Consider the following 13,218-nt stretch of genomic DNA (forward strand, 5'->3'; position numbering starts at 1 on the left):
GCCAACAGGACAAGTGGTCAGGGATGATGGGAGTTGTAGTCCCAAAACATCTGGCAGGCTGAGTTTGCCTATGCCTGCTCTAGACCTCTGATGGCTTTCAGTATTCTCTCTAGGCCAGACACCCCACAAGACCTTCTTGTTGCCTGGCTGAAATGCTGGTTATGTTCAAATAACGGGGGTAGCCTTTTAGCCTCAAGGGCCACCTTTGACCAGTGGGCAGGACCACCCACCTATCAATCATCCGGTATTACATTGGCCTCGTGGGGGGGTCTGTGGAGGTAGGGAGATGAATGAACTTGAATTAATTTCGACGTGGTGATGGTCTCCTACCCAGCCTCACTGGAGAGTCTCGTTTACAGGCAGCTACCCTTAGGGCTACATCCTCTGAGCATGCCCTTTGACCCAGCCACCGGTCACTTCTGTTGCTCTCAAGCAGTGGCCTGGGAAGAAGCCAGTGCCCTGCTGGCCACATTTTGAGGGCGGGGGGCTCTGCCCTTCTTTGTGCCTTCTCCCAGGGAGGCTGGCAGAGCGCTAGTGCTGCTGCAGCTGAAGGCAAATGGGAAGGAAGAGGTGTGAATGGCTGCTGCATCTCTGCGACCCCTTTCCCTCCCCGGCCACTTCCGCTGGCTCCAACCATTTCTTTTGAGGCATCTTCACTTGAGACTCGGGACGCGGGTGGCGCTGTGGGTTAAACCACAGAGCCTAGGACTTGCTGATCAGAAGGTCGGCGGTTCGAATCCCCGCAACGGGGTGAGCTCCCGTTGCTCGGTCCCTGCTCCTGCCAACCTAGCAGTTCGAAATCACATAAAAGTGCAAGTAGATACATAGGTACCGCTCTGGTGGGAAGGTAAACAGCGTTTCTGTGCGCTGCTCTGGTTCGCCAGAAGCAGCTTAGTCATGCTGGCCACATGACCCAGAAGCTGTACACCGGCTCCCTCGGCCAATAAAGCAAGATGAGCGCCGCAACCCCAGAGTCGGCCATGACTGGACCTAATGGTCAGGGGTCCCTTTACCTTTACCACTTGAGACTCAAGAGCGTTTCCCTTGACCTTCCCATTCTCCTCCTCTTGCAGTCTTCAGTTCCTTAGCACAGAAAGGTAGATTTGCATGGCAAATGGCTCCCAAATCCCTGAATTTACAGAATGGCTCCCCTTACGCTGCAATTCCACTCTGGGGAAAGACAGAAAAAATTGCAATGAGAGCAGTTTTCTGCTAACAGGAGTGAGCATCAATATTTCATACGCCATTCAGACTGAGAAGATGAGAAGATGGGAACCTAGATGGGAATAATTTCTTCCCCTTTTCTGTACTTGTGGTGCGACGGTATTAATTTATGGTGCTGCGGAAATTCTGACTTTCTCCTTTAGGATAGACTTGATTTATCACTCCTACAAAAGGGGAGAGGGGGATGAAATAAAATGTAGCGTATTTTGGCTTTTTATAGGAATGGTGCTGATTGCATTTGACATCACCAAAACAGCCTAGTGCAGTGGTTAGAGCAACCTTGTAAATAACTCCCCAGAAGTCACTGGCCTACCAAAAAAACCCACTCCCCACTGGAGTTTGGGAGAGGAGGGATGGCTTTCTCCTGGTTGTTCTCTAGCAGCCAATTTAGTTTCGGTGCTGCGCATAGAAAGGGACGCAGAACCCTATTCCTCTTCTACCAGACCATTCACTTACATGCATTTCCTGGTCAACATTGCTTGCCAGGCTAGTGCTTAATTCAAGGGTGTATTGAAGAGTCTGATCCGGGCTACAGGGTAAAAGGTAAAGGGACCCCTGACCATTAGGTCCAGTCGTGACCGACTCTGGGGTTGCGGCGCTCATCTTGCTTTATTGGCCGAGGGAGCCGGCGTACAGCTTCCAGGTCATGTGGGCAGCATGACTAAGCCGCTTCTGGTGAACCAGAGCAGCGCATGGAAACACCATTTTCTTTCCTGCCGGAGTGGTACCTATTTATCTACTTGCGCTGGTGCGCTTTCGAACTGCTAGGTTGGCAGGAGCAGGGACTGAGCAATGGGAGCTCACTCCATCGCGGGGATTCGAACCGCCAACCTTCTGATCGGCAAGTCCATGCTCTGTGGTTTAACCCACAGCGCCACCCGCGTCCTGGGCTACAGAGAATCAGGTTCAAATCTGCCCTAAATCAGGAACCTCATTGTAGTGTGTTTGACCTTGGGCTAATATCGCTCAGCCTAGCCTGCGCCTGCATGCATCACTGGTTGCCTGTTTCTCCCAGGCTAGTGCTTAAGTGCAAGGGTGGATTAAATAAAGTGTCAGATTAGGACGACAGAGAATCAAGTTTGAATCCCCGCTTGACCCAGGACCTAACTGGGGTGCATGTGACCTTCAGCCACCATTCCTCAGCATTCACAGGGTTGGTGGGTGAGCCGCTTGGGGTCCTGGGCATCATTATTTTGGGGGAAGGAGTGCTTGCTGCTCCACCTCAGGCTGCAAAATATATTGCAACAGTCCTCGGACTAAGGGGTTAAAATACAGGAGGGATGGACAACTCCAGGTGCAACTGGGCTACAAATCCCAGCAGCCTCAGCCAGGAGGCCCTGAGCCTTTTTAAGCACCTCATGATGCTGTCGGATTTCAAGCCTTATCATAGAAACTGGCCACTCTCCAGGCACCCGGCTTGATCTCCTTGTTGACCTCCCTGTCTGCGTTTCCCGGTAGGATACAGGCTAGGTCGCGATCGGCGATCCTCCTCAAGCGTGAGAAGAACACACCACTCTTCCCTGCTCCCTGCTCCCCCCAGGGAGGGGAAAGAGATAGACAGAAATGTATTTACATGCCTTTATTTCTGTCTTTGCAGCATTACAGAGAAATGCGTCTGCTCTCTTCAGACTCCAACAGCAGAGAGACAAACTCCACCTCCTGTACTTCCTGTACAGGTCAAATGACACTCTGAGCTAACATCCGGTGCTCAGCACAGTGAATAGACTGTCCCTTTGTTCTCACGGTACAGTCCCAACCATTCCTATCATGTTTTGCTTTCCAGCCAGCTGCAGCTCGCTGCTGCATTGCTCCTTTTCCGTAACAGATGCCCCCTCATGAGAACAACTTTGCCTTCTTCCTAACAGCACAAGTCTTTTGCATGTTGAGAAATCATTTACTGGCACAGGGAAATGTTTGTTTTTATAGTTTATGGGGGAAACGGAGCTGGTTATTGACCAGCGATAAATCCATTTCAGAAACCAGAGTTCAGGACAGTTAAAACCAGTGTTCCCGCAGCTGAGGGATGTTCGACATTTGGCCAGGGAATAAACTTCACAGGCTGTTTATGTTGAGTCAATAAAGGTCTCCTCTGCACATCTCTGCATCCCCCTATTAATACTTTTGCTCAAGTGGAAGGAATACATGCTGGCGTCTTTTCCTTCTACGATGAAGAGAGGTTGGAATGAGCTGACACTCGGTAACATCCCCGAGAACTTGTTGTGGGAGGAGAGGACTGCAAATTAATGAGATAATTAGCCCTGAAAACCATTACTGCTCGCAAGACGCTGCTGTTGTTTTCCAAAGAGCCATTCATTGTTTGTCTCGCGGTTTTTTGGGCTCTGTGTGTGGCTGCTTTGGAGGCAGAATCAAATGTGCAATGCGTTTAACATGTGAGAAAAATGCTTTGCTTACTGCTACTAACATTCATTTTATATATATATATATTTAAAAGGTTTTAATTCCACAATCCTACTCTCACCATCTGATTGTCACAAGAACCACCTGACGGGGTTGTTCCATCCACTTTGGGCTGCTTCCAACATATATAAAAATATAATAAAACATTATGTATTAAAAAACTCCCCTCTGTATATGAAAAGGTAAAGGACCCCTGTATGGCTAAGTCCAGTCAAATTTGGCTGCTTTCAGGCCAAGGGAGCCGGCATTTTTGTACGCAGACAGCTTTTCCAGGTTAACTTTTTTTTAATATAAAATTTGTATTAGTTTTTTAACATACCATTTTCAACAATAATTAAACATACTTTTACCTCTTATTCAATTTTTTGACTTCCATCAGTCCTGTCTGAAAATTTTCCAATCTAACCTCTTACTTTGCATTTCTTACTTTCCCTATTACAGTACATTTAAAACTCAGAACCAATATCTCTATCTTTTTCTACTTTGTAACACTTCGTATATTTCTCCTTACAAAACTTCTTGTAGTCCTACTAGCGTAATTTGTTGTTTACAATTGCTCTTCAAATAGTTCATATACTTCTTCCTGTCTTCTGTAAATCTCTGGTCCTGCAGGTTTCGAATCCTTCCTGTCATTTTGTCCAATTCTGAATAGTTCATTAATTTCGTCTGCCATTCTTCTTTCGTTGGAAATTCTTCTTGCTTCCACTTCTGGGCTAGCAATACTCTTGGGGGCAGCATAACTAATTCTGGTGCAATGGGACACTGTGAGGAGTGCCAGAGTGTATGGAAACGCAGTTTACCTTCCCGCCACAGTGGTACCTATTTATCTAATTGCACTGGTGTGCTTTCGAACTGCTAGGTTGACAGGAGCTGGGATAAAGCAATGGGAGCTTATCCCGTCATGACGGCATCCCGTCATGCAGATTTGAACCGCTGACCTGATTCGAACAGCACCACCTGCATCCCTTTTTACCTTCCCTATACAGGGCTGCCTTCAGATGTCTTCTAAAGGTTATGCAATTACTTATCTCCTTGGCTCCGGGGTCAGATAACTCCGTACCCTTCAAGATTTCTCCAATGAAAATAGGGACATCCTAAGGAAAAGTGAGACATTCCAGGATCAAATCAGAAACTGGGATGGCTTCTGTAAATCCAGGACGGTCCCTGGAAAACTGGGACACTTAGAGGGTCTGTGCATGCCTGCTCTGAAGTAAGCTCTGTTGTGGGAACGTTCTTTCATATGTGGTGGACTTGTAAAAGGGTAAAAGAGTACTGGGAAACGATTCATAATGAATTGAAAAAAATGTTTAAAAGTACTTTCCCCTCAAAAAACCCAGAGTCCTTTCTGTTGAGGATAATTTCAGACTGAAATTCCCAGGTGTTGGAAAAGGTTATTTATGTATGCCATTGCAGCGGCCTGTGTTTTGTTAGCCCCAAAATGGAAAACGAGTGAGGTCCCAACCAAAGAAGAGTGACAACTTAAGTCGACAGAATATGCGCAGCTTGCAGACTTAACATACAGAATAAGAGAACAACATGTTTAGAGAAGACTGGAAAACGTTTATGGGAAATAACTGTGTACAGCTGAAAACCCTGGCAGCATTAAAACAAATTCAACTGTGTAAATAAGTGGCGATGGATGTAATAATGGAATAGTTTCTGTAAAATATGCAGGGATTTATGATATGTAAAATGAACCATGGAAAGAGGAGACGGGAAGTCATTGATATCTTAAGGATGTAAAAGTGAGTACTTTAAATTGTAAAACAGAAAATTTAATAAAATTATATATGTGTGTATAAAGGAAGCAAGCTCTGTTGATTTCAGTGGGGCTTACTTCCAATGGAATGAGCATTTCAGGGTTGGGCCAGCGTTCCGCGGTGGTCCTCAGGACTCCCTCCAAGCCACGCCCCCTCTATAGGCACCGCTAGAATATCTCCTTGCATTGTAATGCCTTTTCCCGCTGTTTCTTAATTTACAGCCAGTCCAACTGGTGAATAAATTTACTGGTGGCAATAATCTTGGCTTTGCTTAGTGGAGTGGGAATTACGAGTGGCTGTCACCTCTCCTTTCCTCCAGCCAAGAAGCAAACAGCACACGCCATTCAGGAATGCATTTTAGGGCTGTACAGATCAATGCAATGCAAATAAATTAGGGAGTAATCCTTATAAATCTCGAAAGAAAACTTGAAGGGAAAGAATATTCAAAGACCAGCCACCAGAGGGAGCTAGTTAACATGCTATCGCTAATGAACACATCTTTCCCCTCCCCTCTGGCTCAGCTGTTCGGACCAGCCTTAAGAGATGCTACTTTTAGGGAAAGCAATAATGGAGGTTATCCTATTGATTATTTTTGGAATGGGAAAGAGACTTTCAATTAAGTCTGTCTAATGAGCAATGGTCCTGTGTGTGCATGAATGGTTTCAATTACTCTCTAGGTGCCTATGCAAAAAAGGGTATTTGTAGAAAACACTATATATTTCATTTTCTCCACTCCGTTTGCAATAAGAAGAATGCATGGTTTTTACCAGTGCGAGCTGCTGACATTGAAAGTAGACTCCTAGCATATTGGGTGGGCTTGTAAGTACATATAATTTTGGAGGGGCCGGTTGACATTGTTATTATTAAAGACAGTATTGCTTATGTACTGATTTAGGCAACCAAGATCGCTTTGAGTAAAGAAAGAATATCAGAGCTTGGTTGGGAATCCCTTTTCATTGGTGCAAGCTGCCTTGGGTCCTCACGTGGGGAAAAGGCGGGATATAAATAAATATATTTATAACATATAAATATATAATTATTATTATTAACAGAAGCATGCATTTGAGTTGCCCAGTAAGGTGGCAGGGGACAGGAAGAAAAGACATAATAATGTGCCTTTTTCAAAAAATAAAGAAGTCTACGTCTAACCATGTCAATTATTAGCCTGACACATTTTAAGAAGTAAATGTAGGGAAACAGGCACTCATCACATACGGGTTGAATGGAAACTGTTTATTATTCTTTAAAATAAATATATTATTGGAACAAAATTACATCTTTGGGGAATTTTAAGCAGGAAGGTATAAGCAGTAGAAATAGGGATTTGTGACTAAGCTCTCCATCATTTTCTGTAGGCATAATCTCTCCCCCCCACATCCAAGTAATTAATTTAGGGAGATTGCTGTTGTTCCATGGTGTGGCAACCTTTCTCCTCTCCTTGTTCCTTTGGGGGAAATGCTCAGCGAGTTCCAGATCGATGCTTATACTGTCCACATGGTTTAGGTAATTATAACACTTTGGTTTTGAAAAGAGATTCAAGGAAATCCTTCAACTTAAGCTGGTCCGGGTAATGCTGTCTACATGAGCGCTTACTCTTGCACTGCATATAAACTCATCAGGGTTATCTACTGCACACCCTCCGACATTTCTCTGAGGAAAATAGGGACGTCCCCTTCCATAATGATAATTGTACTATTTATACCCTACACACCTGACTGGGTTGCCCCAGCCACTCTGGGCAGCTTCCAACATATATAAAAACATAATTAGACATTAAAAAACTTCCTTATATAGAGCTGCCATCAGATGGCTCGGGAGTCAGATAACACCATACCCTCCAACATTTCTCTGATGAAAATAGGGACATCCTAAGGCAGGTGTGTCAAACTCAAATTCATCGGGGGGCCGCATCAGCAGTTTGGTCACCCTCAAAGGGCCAGTTGTATCTGTAGGACTATGTGTCCACTCTTTATTATCATAAATTATTGTCACTGCATTCAATTACTACTGTTTTTTGTAATAATGTAGAGGAAAAGCAGTACATAGTAAAGGCTACCGCACAATTTCACTCATTTCACATGCTTGCAAGGTTATGCTTAAAATTCTACAAGGAAGGCTCAAGCAGTATGTGGACCGAGAACTCCCAGAAGTGCAAGCTGGATTTAGAAGAGGCAGAGGAACCAGAGACCAAATTGCAAACATGCGCTGGATTATGGAGAAAGCCAGAGAGTTCCAGAAAGACATCTACTTCTGCTTCATTGACTATCCAAAAGCCTTTGACTGTGTTGACCACAGCAAACTATGGCAAGTTCTTAAAGAAATGGGAGTGCCTGATCACCTCATCTGTCTCCTGCGAAATCTCTATGTGGGACAAGAAGCTACAGTTAGAACTGGATATGGAACAACTGATTGGTTCAAAATTGGGAAAGGAGTACGGCAAGGCTGTATATTGTCTCCCTGCTTATTTAACTTATATGCAGAATTCATCATGCGAAAGGCTGGGCTGGATGAATCCCAAGCCGGAATTAAGATTGCCGGAAGAAATATCAACAACCTCAGATATGCAGATGACACAACCTTGATGGCAGAAAGTGAAGAGGAATTAAAGAACCTTTTAATGAGGGTGAAAGAGGAGAGCGCAAAATATGGTCTGAAGCTCAACATCAAAAAAACGAAGATCATGGCCACTGGGCCCATCACCTCCTGGCAAATAGATGGGGAAGAAATGGAGGCAGTGAGAGATTTTACTTTCTTGGGCTCCATGATCAGTGCAGATGGTGACAGCAGTCACGAAATTAAAAGACGCCTGCTCCTTGGGAGAAAGGCGATGGCAAACCTAGACAACATCTTAAAAAGCAGAGACATCACCTTGCCAACAAAGGTCCGTATAGTAAAAGCCATGGTTTTCCCAGTAGTGATGTATGGAAGTGAGAGCTGGACCATAAAGAAGGCTGATCGCCGAAGAATTGATGCTTTTGAATTATGGTGCTGGAGGAGACTCTTGAGAGTCCCATGGACTGCAAGAAGATCAAACCTCTCCATTCTGAAGGAAATCAGCCCTGAGTGCTCACTGGAAGGACAGATCGTGAAGCTGAGGCTCCAATACTTTGGCCACCTCATGAGAAGAGAGGACTCCCTGGAAAAGACCCTGATGTTGGGAAAGATGGAGGGCACAAGGAGAAGGGGACGACAGAGAATGAGATGGTTGGATGGTGTTCTTGAAGCTACTAGCATGAGTTTGATCAAACTGCGGGAGGCAGTGGAGGACAGAAGTGCCTGGCGTGCTCTGGTCCATGGGGTCACGAAGAGTCGGACACGACTAAACGACTAAACAACAACAAGTAAAGGTAAAGGGACCCCTGACCATTAGGTCCAGTCGTGGCCGACTCTGGGGTTGCAGCGCTCATCTCGCTTTATTGGCCGAGGGAGCTGGCGTACAGCTTCCGGGTCATGTGGCCAGCATGACAAAGCCACTTCTGGTGAACCAGAGCAGCGCACAGAAACGCCGTTTACCTTCCTGCCAGAATGGTACCTATTTATCTACTTGCACTTGATGTGATTTTGAACTGCTAGGTTGGCAGGAGCAGGGACCGAGCAATGGGAGCTCACCCCGTCGCAGGGATTCGAACTGCCGACCTTCTGATCATGGCCACTGGGCCCATCACTTCCTGGCAAATAGAAGGCGAAGAAATGGAGGCAGTGAGAGATTTTACTTTCTTGGGCTTCATGATCACTGCAGATGGTGACAGCAGTTATGAAATTAAAAAACGCCTGCTTCTTGGGAGAAAAGCAATGACAAACCTAGACAGCATCTTAAAAAGTAGAGACATCACCTTGCCAACAAAGGTCCGTATAGTTAAAGCCATGGTTTTCCCAGTAGTGATGTATGGAAGTGAGAGCTGGACCATAAAGAAGGCTGATCGCTGAAAAATTGATGCTTTTGAATTATGGTGCTAGAGGAGACTCTTGAGAGTCCCATGGACTGCAAGAAGATAAAACCTCTGCATTCTTAAGGAAATCAGCCCTGAGTGCTCACAGGAAGTACAGATTCTGAAGCTGAGGCTCCAATACTTTGGCCACCTCATGAGAAGAGATGACTCCCTGGAAAAGACCCTGATGTTGGGAAAGATCACAAGGAGAATGGGACGACAGAGGACGAGAGGTTTGGACAGTGTTCTTGAAGCTACCAGAATGAGTTTGACCAAACTGCGGGAGGCAGTGGAAGACAGGAGTGCCTGGCGTGCTCTGGTCCATGGGGTCATGAGGAGTCGGACATGACTAAACGACTAAACAACAACGTAAGATCAAATGTTAAAAACAAATGGAATGAATATATGCAGGAAAAAATACTATGTTAAAACAAACCAGAGAAGGGGGTTGAGGGAAGTCAGAGGGGGGAGGGGAAACTCTTGAAGTAGTGAATTATTTGTTATGATACAATACTGGAAAAATGGAAAATTATTAAAAATGATTACAAAAATAAATAAATTCCCAACTGCAGGCAGATTGATACAACCCATCATATCTTCAAAGGAGTTTACCACCTGTCCAGTATGATCCACCTAAAGGAGAACCAAGTTAGCCCCAGATCCCCAAACATACTGACGTGCAAGTTTTATAATCTTACATGCTGCAAAACAGACCATGTCCATTAAACGCTCCACTTCCTTTGCAGTCACAGATGGAATGAAAACATGGAGGGGAAGCTGGCTACGGTAGAACATTGATTTCCATCACTGCAGTGACAACCGTATTGAGCCTGTAACAAAACATTGCATTGTAGGAAAATAAGAGGTGTCTTACCCTTCCTAAGGTTGAAATTTGCCCCCCTTACCTTGGAGTAAGCCCCACTGAACTCAGTAGTCCTTGCTTTCGAGTAGTCATACATAGGGACCTGCACTCTGAGGCATTTAAAAACACTGAAATGTAGGAGGCAGAATAAATGAGATTTTATCAAGTCCCCCCCCCGCCCCGGGGCCAGCTTTTGCTACAGGTATTTTTTATTAGGGTTCACTCTGTGCTCAAGAGACAGCCTTTTCATCAGATTTCACATCAAAGCATCCTCTAAGCAGAGGGCAGTACTGACGAAGCATTTACATGTTTTTAATTACATCCCTTAGTTTAGCTTGTGAATGAGCACTGGCTTTTCTCTTCTGAGATGCATATGTATGGACGTTTAAAGTTCCCTGTACGCCTTTGCTTAAAAACCACTGTGTTAGACCTATGTGTGTTTTTGTTTTCCCTGCTTTTTAATTCTATAGGAGTTGCGCCTTGGAATGTAATTAAATCTGATCTCTCTCAATTGAAGCCGGATGAATAATTCATAGGCTTTAGTCATAATCAGGTTTTGTGCTTTGTGAAATTCTCAGTTGATATGCAAAGGTTACATCCCCCCCTCCTCCTCCTCCTCTCCCTCTGTTTCTTCCTCCCTCCCTCAAAAAAAGTTCAGACAGTTTCTTTCCCTCTGTGTGTGTGTGTGTGTCTGTCTGTCTCTATCTATACAAAACTATATTGCTGATGCACATACAGTCATACCTTGCATTACAGATGCTTCAGGTTGTGTTTTTTTTGGATTATGGATGCGCCGAAAACCGGAAATACCGGAATTGGTTACTTCCGGGTTTCGGTGGTCACGCATAAGCAGAAGCGCTAAATTGCGCTTTGCACATGCGCAGAAGCGCTGAATCGCAACTTGCGTGTGCGCGGCCACGCTGCTATGGGTTGCAAATGTGCATCCCGCACGGATCACGTTTGCAACCCAAGCATCCACTGTAAATGCAGACTGGTATGGAAGTGAGAGCTGGACCATAAAGAAGGCTGATCGCCAAAGTATTGATGCTTTTGAATTATGGTGCTGGAGGAGACTCTTGAGAGTCCCATGGACTGCAAGAAGATCAAACCTATCCATTCTGAAGGAAATCAGCCCTGAGTGCTCACTGGAAGGACAGATCCTGAAGCTGAGACTCCAATACTTTGGCCACCTCATGAGAAGAGAAGACTCCCTGGAAAAGACCCTGATGTTGGGAAAGATGGAGAGCACAAGGAGAAGGGGACGAAAGAGGATGAGATGGTTGGATAGTGTTCTTGAAGCTACCAGCATGAGTTTGACCAAACTGCGGGAGGCAGTGGAAGACAGGAGTGCCTGGCGTGCTCTGGTCCATGGGGTCACGAAGAGTTGGACACGACTAATCAATAACAACATGGATACCACATCAATGGGTAGCAATGCTTAGGATCTGTTTGTGTGTACAATCTGTGTACATTTCAGTTTAGGCAGGGTCACTTATCAGAGCCACTGATTTGCACCCAAAGACCTACCCAAGCACTCCAGCACCATTGTGCAATTGGGCAGGCAGAGTTGTGGGCTTCCCATGAACACCTGTTTGGCCACTGTGAGAAGACGATGCTGGACTAGATGGGCCACTGGCCTGATCCAGCACTGAGGCTCTTCATTATTCAGAGACAGTTTGCAAAAGAAGGCAGCGGTGGCTTCATCCCTGCCTGCCTTGGGAGACAATGGAGGAGTGTGCCTTTGTTCAAGAGTTACAGCTCCTGCTATGGTTGTCAAGACCGATACAGGAGAGGCATGTTTTGAAGAGATGGGGCGGGGTGGTGTGGGGGACTCCCTGGTCCTGAATGGGGTAACTGTGCCCTTGAAGGACCAGGTGCGCAGCCTGGGAGTCATTTTGGACTCACAGCTGTCCATGGAGGCGCAGGTCAATTCTGTGGCCAGGGCAGCTGTTTACCAGCTCCATCTGGTACGTAGGCTGAGACCCTATCTGCCCGCAGACTGTCTTGCCAGAATGGTGCATGCTCTAGTTATCTCCTGCTTGGACTACTGCAATGCACTCTATGTGGGGCTACCTTTGAAGGTGACTTGGAAACTGCAATTAATCCAGAATACAGCAGCTAGACCGGTGACTGGGAGTGGCCGCCGAGACCATAAAACACTGGTCTTGAAAGACCTACACTGGCTCCCAGTACGTTTCCGAGCACAATTTAAAGTGCTGGTGCTGACCTTTAAAGTTCTAAACAGCCTCGGTCCTGTATACCTGAAGGAGCGTCTCCACCCCCATTGTTCAGCCCGGACACTGAGATCCAGCATGAGGCCCTTCTGGCGGTTCCCTCATTGCGAGAAGTGAGATTACAGAGAACCAGGCAGAGGGCCTTCTTGGTAGTGGCGCCCTCCCTGTGGAACGCCCTCCCACCAGATGTCAAGGAAATAAACAACTATTTTACTTTCAAAAGACAACTGAAGGCGGCCCTGTTTAGGGAAGTTTTTAATGTCTGATGCTGTATTGTTTTTAATATTTTGTTGGAAGCCGCCCAGAGTGGCTGGGGAAAACCCAGCCAGATGGGCGGAGTATAAATAATAAATTATTATTATTACTATTATTGCAGCTGGGGCTAATGAAAGTGTCCGGTTGTGCTGCTGCTGCAGATGCAGCACGGCGTGTCTCTTCTCTGTGCTCCTCCCAGCTGTCATTTCCTCTCTCTGGACGCTGTTGTGGCTACATGACCTGACTGTCTGTCTCCAGGCACTGTGGGCACCTGCAAGGGATTCCCAAATGGTAGGCTTCTTGCTGCCGGCCTTCACGTCACCTTTGCAGACTGTCTTTGTAGCACAGAGTTGGTCTGCCAATGAGCCTGGTGCCTGAAGCCAGCTCCCTGCAAAGCGTGTCCTTGAGGATCCTTCCATCTTCCATTCTGCAGACATGACTAAGCCAGTGTGGACGTCACTGAGACAGGAATGTGAATTTGTTGGGAATGTGGGCTTGGGAGAGCACATCTTTGAGACTCTGTCCTGCCATGGGAT

The sequence above is a fragment of the Podarcis vaucheri genome, assembly GCF_965113315.1.
Source record: "Podarcis vaucheri genome assembly, chromosome: 3".
Classification (NCBI taxonomy): Eukaryota; Metazoa; Chordata; class Lepidosauria; order Squamata; family Lacertidae; genus Podarcis; species Podarcis vaucheri.